At 35.6% G+C, this 12,082-nt stretch overlaps 1 protein-coding gene across 1 annotated transcript in view; it reads right to left on the bottom strand.

The window, feature by feature from the left end:
* Positions 1 to 5,911, bottom strand: part of LOC137020769 (synapse differentiation-inducing gene protein 1) — a 43,530-nt gene extending 37,619 nt beyond the window's left edge. Inside the window, exon 1 of the mRNA XM_067386767.1 lies at positions 5,809 to 5,911. The gene's annotated coding sequence lies outside the window, so the exon portion shown is untranslated. The remainder of the gene's footprint in view (positions 1 to 5,808) is intronic.
* Positions 5,912 to 12,082: the final 6,171 nt, after the last annotated feature.

Here is a 12,082-nt window from a genome sequence, read left to right on the forward strand (position 1 = left end):
TTCCTCACCTTTGTGACGCCATACAGTTTTGAAGTCATCAGTCCAAAAACATTTATCTTGGTCTCATCACTCCAGAGTATAGAGTCCCAGTAGTCTTCATCTTTGTCAGCATGAGCCCTGGCAAACTCTAGGTGGGCTTTTTTATGCCTGGGCTTTATGTATTTAGCTGGTATCTAAATACATTTTTTAAATACAGAGATAGTATATTAAAAGCACATTTTAGTTCATATTTCATGCTGTCTCAAAATAGCAAGTTGAGTACACTTAGATGTTCTTAATATGATCTTAAGAAGTACTAAAGGAGAATTTTTACAAAGTACAAAATTAGTGCACGAAAATAGAGCACTTTAAGTATATTATAGAAATGTACTTTTTTTTCCCCTGGGTGTAGCCTTCTCACCTTTCTGGTGTAAAGAAGTTATTTTCTTTCTCAGGTCTTGTGACATTTCTCTTCCATGTGGTGCCATTGCTGACAGCATGAAATGGGAAGGGGTTTTAATACCCTTTTATAGTCAACTGTCTGCTGGACACCTGTGTAATGAATAATTAGACTCACCTGTGGTTGAATTCTTGTTAAATTAGACATTTGGAGTCTAAAATTTAGATTTGCTCCAGAGACTTTCAGTGGGGTGTACTCATTTTTGCATCACCCTAATTTGAGTAAAACTGAAAATTTTGTTCTCTAAGTTATATTATTAACTTTACTTTAATGTTATAAGTTAAACAGATGTTATATAAAACTTAGTCTTGTCAACATTTTGGAAATTGTTTTTGTGTTTATTGAGATATTGTTTAAAATGTTACTTATCAAAGGGGGTGTACACATCTATGCTGAGCACATATATATATATATATGTGTGTGTGTGTGTGTAATGTGAATTTAGCTGAAAATGTGCTTAACTATTATGAAAAGTTTAATGAGATTAATTTTTTTCATAGTGTCAGGCTTCATTTTATTTATACAATTTGAACTCACAAAAAATGTTTTGAGGCAAAGCATAATTTTTTGTGAAATTCAAATTAATACAAAAAACTCTGAATTGAAATAGAATTAAATGTTTATAGTGAATATTTAGACCAAACTAAATGTAATCTTTTTTTATAATTAATTTTACAGATGAAACAGAAAACTCATGACCATGATGGTAGACAAATGTCAGATGTTCTCAGACTGCCAGAGATTAGTATAGTCTTCAATACCAACTTTCTTTGTTTTTTTCCTCTGAACTCTCAAAATATCCCTTGTACTGTCTCTCAATCATTTGAATGTTGGTTGCTCTTATAAAATGCACGTCTAGGCCATCAATTTGCAGAGCTCTGCACCACCGCATTATCTAAAACTCTACAGCCAGGTTGCCGAATACACAAACTTTGTTTTCTGCTAAGTTCAGCAGTGTGCCGAATAAAAGCTGTGTCCATTGCTGGGGGCACCTAATGGGTGCAGAGCATCCTAATCTGATTTAGAGTCTTCTGCCATGAGCACAGAAAAATCCATCACACCATCAGCAGTGTCCTGTACGCATTTAGATGCTTCGGTGGTACTGTAAAGTGTAGGAACTCTAATCTCAGCACTTTGTCCCTCAGATTTTACACTGTTTACAGTTTTTTTAGATACGCTAAAGAGCACTGGATTCCCTCCAAGGAAACATGCATCAGTTTAACAGGGCTAGTGTGAAAACATCAATACCACATTAAAGACTCCAGGAATAAAACATTAAACACTAGAGATAGACGACGTATTGGCCAGGCCATTTAATTGTACAATATTTAGCTGTTTTCAGACGAAAGTGTTTATGCTTGTCAGTTCCAAATTCTACTGACAGCTTTGTCAGTTGATAATAAACATTTTCTGTTTTGGTTTTAGTGAAGTTTGAGTAAATGTTGTGTAAGATAAGCTTTCTTTTCAGTTCAGAAAATTTGTGTACTGCTCATTTTCTGATACTTAATTGTATGTTATATCAGTCACCCTGCCTTATAGATATCGGTGTCGGCCATAGAAAATCCCACATAGGTTGAATATTGTATCAAATGCATAATTCAAACAAACCATGTTAGTCTGTATAAGCCTCTTAAGGGCTTTTCACACTTGAAATAGTTAACCCTGGGTCATACTAAACCCCTGATAAATGGAATCCTGGGTTATCTTTATTCACGTTTCACACTGCTCATAATATACCCAGGGTTGAAAGTTAATCCTGGGTATTTACGAGCTACTGTTTCACACTGCACATTCCTATCGGCATATCTGCGGTGTCACGACTGGACAAACGCAGCACGTGACCTGTTTATATAAAGGCTCTAGCACTGTGTGTCCTAATAACATATTGCTGACTGTAATATCAAGTTTTTTTAAAGGTAAGAATACTAACCCCGCATCTATCTAAATTACAAGTGTGAAGCACTCCTTTACCTGAGGTTAAACGTGGTGTTTAGAACGATGATAACCCGGGGTTAAGTGCAGTGTGAAAAGCCCTTTAGAGGTGTAGTTAAAAAAAAAAGATTGTTCAACAAAATTCACAAAGTAAATAAAAATGTCTTGTCAGTAGACTTTTGAACAGATATAAGGAGCAGGTTTCTGAAAGTGAGTAACTCCATGTTTTCTAGGGTTGTGAATCGATTTCAAAAACATTTGACTACTGATTGAGTTGGGTAATAAACATGTCCCTCCAATCTTAAAAAAAGTTGGTTACACATTTGATATAAAGTACAACGGGGCTAAAGGCGCCCCGGGGTAAAAGGCGCATTTGATTTTATTTTCCTCTAAACCACTAAATGGCATAAAAACTTGCAGCACTTTCCAAAACATTCGCTTTTCAAGGTGCATGTGGAAATTTTGGGCTGACACTATCACGGACAGCAGCACAAAGTTCAAATTCTGTGCTATTTTAATTTTTAAAAATGTTTATGTAGCAAATGAGAATTGCTAAATTGATTGAATTATTTTTTTTAGACAAAGGTCTTGTTAATGATTTTCAGTTTTGTTCAAGGTAATTTTCAATAACAGAAGACTATGTAAAAGTATGGTATTTAGGGTAAAATGCGCACCTGCATTAATGGGGGTGGTTGAAAAAAATCGATCCATCGATGCATCGCGATTTTCTCTCCAGCGATTCTGGATCTATTCTGAGAATTTCAGAATCGATTCATAGCTAGTTTGTATTCATGACGATGACGCTGACGTGTGCTTTAGAAACACCCGGATTCTGCTTGCTTCCACTTCCTCACGCACATACATCAACCTTCCGTAAAATATTCTTTCATAAAGTTCCGAAAGGTTGGAGTGAATTATACAACGACATTCGCGGACAGGATGAACTGTGAGAGACGCGCGCTTTGTTTGATGTTGCTGTGCAGTGCGCGGTCTCGCCCGTAGGTATTTTCTTTCCAAATGCTGTGGAATGCAGTGGACTTATATATTTAAAATATGAATCTCATTAACAGAAGGCTGCTTTCAATTTTGCTGACGCTTTGTTTGTGAAGAGTGCTCGCACATGCGGCTGTGCGCGACTCCATGTGAGTGGTTTAATGTATTTGCGTCTCAAAATGGTTTTATGACGCAAAATTAATGTAGTCTAAACACAGTTTTGTCTTAAGGGATTAAATGGACAGGAAAAACCGCATTACTTATGATATTTCAAGAGATCCGTGCGTGAATGCAACTTATCTCCAGCTGTCTATGATGTAACAAACGACAGTAAAAATGAGAAAGAAAACATTCAGATAATCTTAAACACTGAAAGCACTCTGCTTGCATTATGTTTAGTTGCTCCTCTTTATTTGCTACTTGCTTGTATGTTTTGAAGTTATTAGTTCTTAAAATAGCCTGCAATTGTTTTAATTTTTTTTTTTATCAATTTGTAATTATTTTAAAAACTAGGCCTTATTATAATTACTTATGTAAGTGTATGTAAATGTAAGGATTTTAATGTTTTAAGTCGGTAAACTAATTAATAAGAAAAAAAAGTAGATCAAGAATCGTTTTGGATCGGATCATGAGTTGACTAAAGATTCCCACCCCTAATAATTAACATGATAATAAGAGCTGCTGACTTTTCCATTTGCTGACATGACATGTTTAGAATCAGAGGATAAATATTATATCATAAACCACCTCAGAGATAATCACCATATTTATAATGAAACCAACATATTTCAAAATATGATATTAATCATATCATTTAATGAATTATAATTATATTATATTATGCTTTCAGAATACACCATGGGAGTTGTGAAAAGCACATTTTTCTTAAGGTGTCCCATTGTAAAAAGGTGTCCCATTTTTTTTTTCTTTTTTTCGTTGTTTCGGAAAATGATATTTTGGCTCACTTCTCATTTTTCCTTTGTGGTTTACAAATTGGTTAATGGCTTCGCTATTTCATTCAGACATGTGGGCGGCATTGAAACGGCCCTTTCTCTTGATAGGTCAAACCGCTCCATCTTCAGTGCGGCCTTCACCCGAAAATTACTAACCCTCATGTTGTTCCAAACCTGTAAGACTTTCGTTCATCTTCTGAATACAAATGAAGATATTTCTGATGAAATCTGAGAGATTTCTGTCCCTCCATTGACAGGCTACACAACCACCAAATCCCAAGAAAATTAAAGTAATCCATGTGACTCCAATGGTTTAACCTCAGAAGTGACGAGTACACTTTGTTTGTGCAAAAACACACAATTTATCATTTTGATTTACAAAATATTAATCTCCAACATGCAAACAGATCTTAATTTGTGTTCTGAAGATGAACGACATGAGGGTGAGTAATTAATGACAGAATTTTCATTTTTGGGTGAACTCTTTAATTCTGTCTAATTCTACCTATAATATACTGGCACATAGTTTGGTGTATTATTTATTATTTTTATATTTAAGAGCCGTGTATGCTTTTGTGTACATTAGAGGTGAAGCTTTGCAGTAGCACTAATATATGCCCAGTAATATATTTCTGCTTCAAATGTCATGTGTAGTTAACAGTAAGTAGTGGTTATATTATTATTAGTTAAACTCCATGGCGCTGTTGTACAAAAATCACAGCACAAGGCCGTGATTATTCAGTACAACAGCACTCTTGCTAGTGTGGTAAGCTTGATTATTATTTGTATTAGCATGAAAAGCACTTGAAATTACATTTTTAAATCCATTTTTTCCCTCCCTATAATGGAACACTCTTGGTTCTCTGCATAATTCACTACGTTTTCATTAATACAGTTTGTCTGAATTTGAACTATTATTTCTCAAACACTTAATTCAATTTCATTTCATAACTACAAAATCATGTTCTCAAACCAAAACATGAATCTTAAGCAAATAAAAGCGCCGCAAGTCTGCAAGACAAGTCAATTCTGAACCATCAAAGCAAACAAAAACAGCTCTGTGTCCGGCAGCTGTTCATGAAGACCAACCCGACTGACACACACACAAAAAAACATGATTAGATGATTTGTAAATACTATGTCATAACCAACATAACTGACCACAAAAATGCAAGTTTAATTATTTAATGAGTATGATCCTCCACCATCTCTCATTATGATTAATTACTGTAGCAGATCAAAATATATGAGAGTATTTGATCTGCTACAGTCATTAATCAATCAACCTGCGCATCAAGTGATCTCTGCCGTGAGGTCCTATATGCGTAAAATGCACCAGTGCAAGACAGAGATCAAGGGTGAATTGAGACAAACAACAGACAAGGAGAAAGGTTTCTGTTGCCAGGCTTCAGAAAGCCTGTGATGCACTGATGTCATCTTGGTGCAATCATTCATTTGCTGTACAAGTTCGTGATCAGACTGGTAACTTACCTTGCAAGGTGAGCTGGTATAGCAGTCAGTAAACGTTCGTCTGAACGACGAATAATCTCCGGTGAAATGCTCGTGTATCCTTTCACAATGTTATTTTTGGAGCAGAGTGATAAATAAAAGTCCAAAGTGTCCGGTTTTTGTCCCCGGTGCGAAAAGTCATCTATTAAGAATGTGGGAAAAAAAAAAAAAAATTCAGCAGCAAAAACCTTTCATACGGACACGATGTCGATTATACTGCATCTTGCCAGCCGTTTTAATACGACTGCGGTAAGACTAGTTAAAAAGCGAAACGACACGCTGAGGTTGTTGATGTCCAAGCACTATAATGCACTTGCTCTCTCCTCATCTGCGGTCTTTATATGGATGAGCTCGAGTTCCCCTGGGTCCTAAAGATCGCAACTGACATGAGTCAGGACAGAGACAAGCCTATATGTATTTATTTCTTTAATTCGAGTTTAAATTAGGTAACATTTCTGTTATATTATGAACATAGTGACAGCTAAAGGGTGTTGTATTGGCCAGCAGTTGAGTGACTATTCACAGTACAAGTTTTTAAACTATTTTATTAAAGGCACAATATGTAAGATTTTTGGATTTAAAGGTACAATATGTAATAATTTTGTCCGCTAGAATGCCTATTCAAAACAAAGGTGCAGTTTGATGACGCCAAGTTTTAGAGCGGAATCTTGGAACATGTATGGAGTCAAATTAATGCCTTAAAGTTTTGCACAAAAATAAAGTTTTGCAAAACACAAAAAAGAATTGAGCAATAAAAAAATGTTTTGCAAACAAAAATAAAGAATTGCAAAGGAAAAATAAAGTATTGAGCAGAAAAAAATAAGTTTTGCAAACAAAAATAATAAATTGCAAAATAAAATAAAGTAGTGCAAAAATAAAAATATAATCAATTACAAAAATCAATGACAGCTGTAATCCTATTTTATCTTTGCCACATATTTTTCATGCTCAAACCCACTAAATCATTTGCAACGCTCATTTTATTCTGCGTTTCAGTCAAGCGTGCGCTCACGACACCCGTTTTCTTTTGCGCTGCACTGTTCTGTGCGGATCTCTTTATGGCACTGGTTTGACGTGGGGGTGGAGTCAAGAAACGGAGGCACGCCCCCGCGAAACACGTCATCGACAGGAGACGCAGATCGCAACAGAACAGATCAAGCATAGAGACAGAGCGCATTTATTATAATCTGAAAACCATGCCCACCGGGGGAAAAATCAATCCAACCGTCTCCATTGACTTTGTAATGCATGAGGCTGCCTCCTTGTCTTTTCTGACTCATTACAAAAAACAGAACAATGCCTAAAAGCTGCTGTGTGACAAGGTGTACAGCTAACAAGCTAAAAAACCCAGAAATAAGTTTTTATAAGCTGTCGACCCCAAAAAACGAATGTTTAAGGACACAAAAGTGGATACAGGCAATGAGACAGAGCACAACGGGTCATATTACTATAAGAAATGCATTGGAGGGGGTCGTAATCGGCGACAACATATGCTAAACAAACCAACAAAAACAAACCATTCATTATTTTTCACCATGTCAAAGAATTATTTCACCTGTCGCCGATTACGTTCCCCTCCAATGCATTTCGCGGGGGCGTGCCCCCGTTTCTTGACTCCACCCCCACGTCAAACCAGTGCCATAAAGAGATCCGCACAGAACAGTGCAGCGCAAAAGAAAACCGGTATCGTGAGCGCACGCTTGACTGAAACGCAGAATAAAATGAGCATTGCAAATGATTTAGTAGGTTTGAGCATGAAAAATATGTGGCAAAGATAAAATAGGATTACAGCTGTCATTGATTTTTGTAATTGATTATATTTTTATTTTTGCACTACTTTATTTTATTTTGCAATTTATTATTTTTGTTTGCAAAACTTATTTTTTTCTGCTCAATACTTTATTTTTCCTTTGCAATTCTTTATTTTTGTTTGCAAAACATTTTTTTATTGTTCAATTCTTTTTTGTGTTTTGCAAAACTTTATTTTTGTGCAAAACTTTAAGGCATTAATTTGACTCCATAGACATGTGGTCTCCATCTCAACAGACGGTGCAAAAGAATAGGGATTAGAGTTAGGAAGAACTCATGTTTATGGATTAGATTATTAACGTTACTGTAGTATGAAGAGCAGGAGCGAGTGTTGTGGGAGCTGGACGAGGAGCTGGAGCGATTGATCAATACACGCCTCACGAGCAGCGGGACTTTTATTATGACACAGTCGCCGGCGCCGCTTCCGCTTTTCCGGTCATGAGTATGAGGAAACACAGCTCTGTTTATCAGATACATTTGAGTGTTGAAAATGATGTTATAAGGTTACTCTGTGAGTTCGCTCAGCAGCTGACACTGTTACACACTGCAGTGAGATAGATCGATTTTACAATATCAAAATTAATTGCTGGATGATTGTGTTGATGAATGGCATGCAATTAATTTTAAAACGTACTGTATCATAGAGAAAATTATCACTGTTACTAAAAATAAAGCTGCATCTGATTACGCTATGTTAGCTATTTGACAAAACAGTGTTTTTCTCTGAGGCATGGTAAAGCATGGTACTCGCAAAAATCAAGAAAATTGATTTAAACAATAAGACTAAACGTGTTGAGCTATATAATAATGATTAGTTTTCTGTCTATGAATATATCAAAACAGTGGTTCCCTCGTCTATTAAAACATGCAAATATTAAAGCGTCTTTGGTGTTTCCATGGTTTCTACAAAATAAAACCGGAAACCGAGGGTAACGCGGGTATGACGCAATTGACAGGCGACTCCTCACACGTCTCGGAGCCTTGTTTAAAATTGCAATTTTCTCATGATTTACAAATAGTTGGAAACATTTGGGATATTGTAAGTACTCAAGTGAACAAAATATATAACACTGGCCTAGTGGATTTTGGATATTTTACTGCAAAAATATTACATATTGTACCTTTAAATATCCAGAAACCATGGAAACACCAAAGACACTTCAATATATTGTTTTATTAGACAGGTGAGCAACTGTTTGGATGGATGGAAAACTAATCGTATTATTTATCTCAACACAGTAGGGTAAAGTGGGGGAAAACACCCCCTTAAGGACTTAGTTTGTAAATTATTTCTATGTAACAAAAATGTGTCCAGAATAGTTATCATAGATTTTGTGACAAGTACATAATTTATAAAATGTCCATGAAAAATAAATTTGTATCAAGGGGGCGTTTTACCCCACGTTTACAGCAGAATCAACTACTACAATAACCACCACAACTAAATAAACTAAATCAGTAATGAAGTTTTAGCCATAACCAATAATTATGAATTACAAAATTATTATAGTCTATTTGAAAAGTATTGTTAGCTGATGCTAACTTGAGGTAATATTTAAATATAAAGTCCAAATATTTTTATTCAACCACCTAGTTAGATTACATTTGATGGAAAACAAAGGATTTGATGTTCATAACAGAGTAACTAGGCTACAGTAAATATGATATATAAAAATATAAATATTTCCTTAAAGGTGCTAAAGAGGTTATTTTTGTCGACTGAGTTTTTGAAATGAGTGCATGGGTAAGAACAACCCCCCTCCTTCACAGCTCATTTAGAGGGAACGCCTCCCAAAACTCGTGCACGAGTATGGGTACACGAGTGTTTACCATCGGCATTCGCTCTGTTATTAAGCCGGGCACACATTTAACGACTAGCTAAAACATTCTGACTATGCTGAACATACAGCGATTGTTTCCTGCTCCTGAAGCAGATTTATATACTTTCACATGGTTGAACACCGACTGTAATCGCAGACTGAACGTAACTGGCTCTGACTGGACGCGTTTGAGCGCGATCAGTCATAAGTATCAGTTTACATTCATAATCGGCCTTACACTTAAAGCTGCGCACACACTTAGTGGATTCATTATGTCGGACTCACCGCAGGTAACTCATAATCTGCAGTTGTTACTCCTGTCTCCTGACAAAAACATTGCATGCGGCGCCTGTGGAGTGTGGAAAGTTACTGGAGGCCGCAGCCGCACGTCTCTCACATGGATCGTCACGGCAGTGATTGACAAGCCAGAGGGCCAATCGTTTACGCGATGATCGCGTAAACGATTGGCTGATGTTTTTAAGGCCCTACCTCGTGCACAGATGATGTATATTAATATTATTACTTTCAGTGCACCTAATAAATAGTCTTTTATCAGTTAGTAAAGACAGTTTCAAGTAATATTGCAAAAATGTATAAAACAAAATATCCTCTTTAGCACCTTTAAATTACATGTACTTCCTAACTACAGGCCTTATTATTATCATATTATATATAACTGTGATGTTCTACAAAACATCAAGCTTTAAAACACTTATTTTCTTACTGCTGAAAATGGGATCACTTACCGTGAAATCTGTTTTCTCTCATGTTGCCAGTGAAAGCTACACAGTAAATACTTTTACATCACTCGTCAAAGGAGTCCAAAGCAACAGCGAAAATGCATCTTGACTCAATCTAGTGGTTATTTTGGGAAAAACAGTAACAGGAAAAAAAGCATTTTACCCCACAGGGGCGTTTTAAGTCTCATTGTTTAAATCCTGTTTTCTTGATTTACAGTGAGTAGCTACCATGTTTTACCATGCCTAATAACGATTTAGGTTACTGCAGTGTGTATTAAGTGAACACACAGATTAACGTTATAACAACTTTCAACACACTCAAATGTATCTAATATGATAAAAACAACACTGCTTTACCCCACATATGCTTGACAGGAAGAAGCAGAAGCGGCGACTGTGGCATAATAAAAGCTCTGCTGCTCTCGAGATGTTTGTCACGCTCGTCTCTCAGTAGCAAACGTTTCTGCTTGTACATCACTCGGTCCTGCTCTGCTTCATACAGTAAAGTTAATAACCTCATCCGTAGACGTGAAGATGACACATCCCGTGATTCCACGAAATCAAGGCGTCATCAAGCTACGCCTTTGTTTTGAATAAGCGACCTCTAGTGGCAAAAAATTACATATTGTGCCTTTAAGCAAAAATGGTGAACTCCCACCATAGCTGTTATTACAGTACATTAGGGATGGGCACATCGATACTGTGATATCAATATATCGATAGCCCACTCACAAGCTACTTATCTGGTATCGATACTTTAAAAAAATATCGATATTAAAATTATATTAATACAAAACGTGGGTTTCAGAGACACTCACACATTAAACTGAGATACAATGATATATGATACATGGAGGTAATTTAGTTTATTTTATTCATATTTATGTTATAATAAATTACTGTATTCCAAAGATGAACGGTCTTATGGGACACCATGAGGGTGAGTAATTAATGACAGAAGTCACATTTTTTAACTTTAAAACAAATTCCATTACAAACTGAGACCAAATTATAACATAGACAAACAAAGAAATAACAGAAATACAAATAAAAGGTTATAGGCATGATGTTATATAAAATATAGGGATAATATAATATAAAATCATATGGAGTTGGAGTGATGTTTTAAAAAATCTATTTATAACAAAAGATTTATCTTCATAGTCCAGTTATTTGTTTTATCCATCTGTGTGCCTCAATCCAAAAAGGCTGAGACAAATGCACAAGAAATTGTTTAATGCTTTCTACATCAATGGATTGCATATTTGGCATGTGTTTCAAAAACTTAGGTCTACTAGAGTTTTAGTGTTTTGTTTTTTAGCCATCGAGAATGAAAGATACAGTATTTACTGATTTCACATGCTGGTTTTCTATAGTGCTGAAGGATATAAATTCTCCTCATAGGCCTCTGAAAAATGCATTTTTATTTATAAAGCACAAATGGCCTATATAGGTTCTTTGCAAAGGTTAGTCTATTTTATAAATATAAAATAGGTAACTGCTTTAATTGACAAATTAAATAGAGTTTGTAAAACAGAACCAGTCTGTATTAGCAATAGAAACATATTTTTTTCTGAAGTGAGTGATAATTGCTTGTGTAAAAATCAATGCACTGATGCTGGATGCTGTGGCTTAGTGTTAGTCGCTCAATCTTATTCTAAATCCTTATTTGGGCGATAGTAATAGTCTCACTTATTATCAAACACAACTAATGAAAATGATGTTGAAGGAAAACACTGAACAGTTGATTCAACATAAAGTTGGAATTCAGATCCCCTGAAGAAAATAGATTTGCAAATTTTTCTAAGCCCTACTAAATTTGACAAGCTGATGCTCTGAACTGTATAGCATTAATTTTAGCAGCATAATATTAAGCAAGATAAGATT

The sequence above is a fragment of the Chanodichthys erythropterus genome, chromosome 5 (genome assembly GCF_024489055.1).
Source record: "Chanodichthys erythropterus isolate Z2021 chromosome 5, ASM2448905v1, whole genome shotgun sequence".
Lineage (NCBI taxonomy): Eukaryota > Metazoa > Chordata > Actinopteri > Cypriniformes > Xenocyprididae > Chanodichthys > Chanodichthys erythropterus.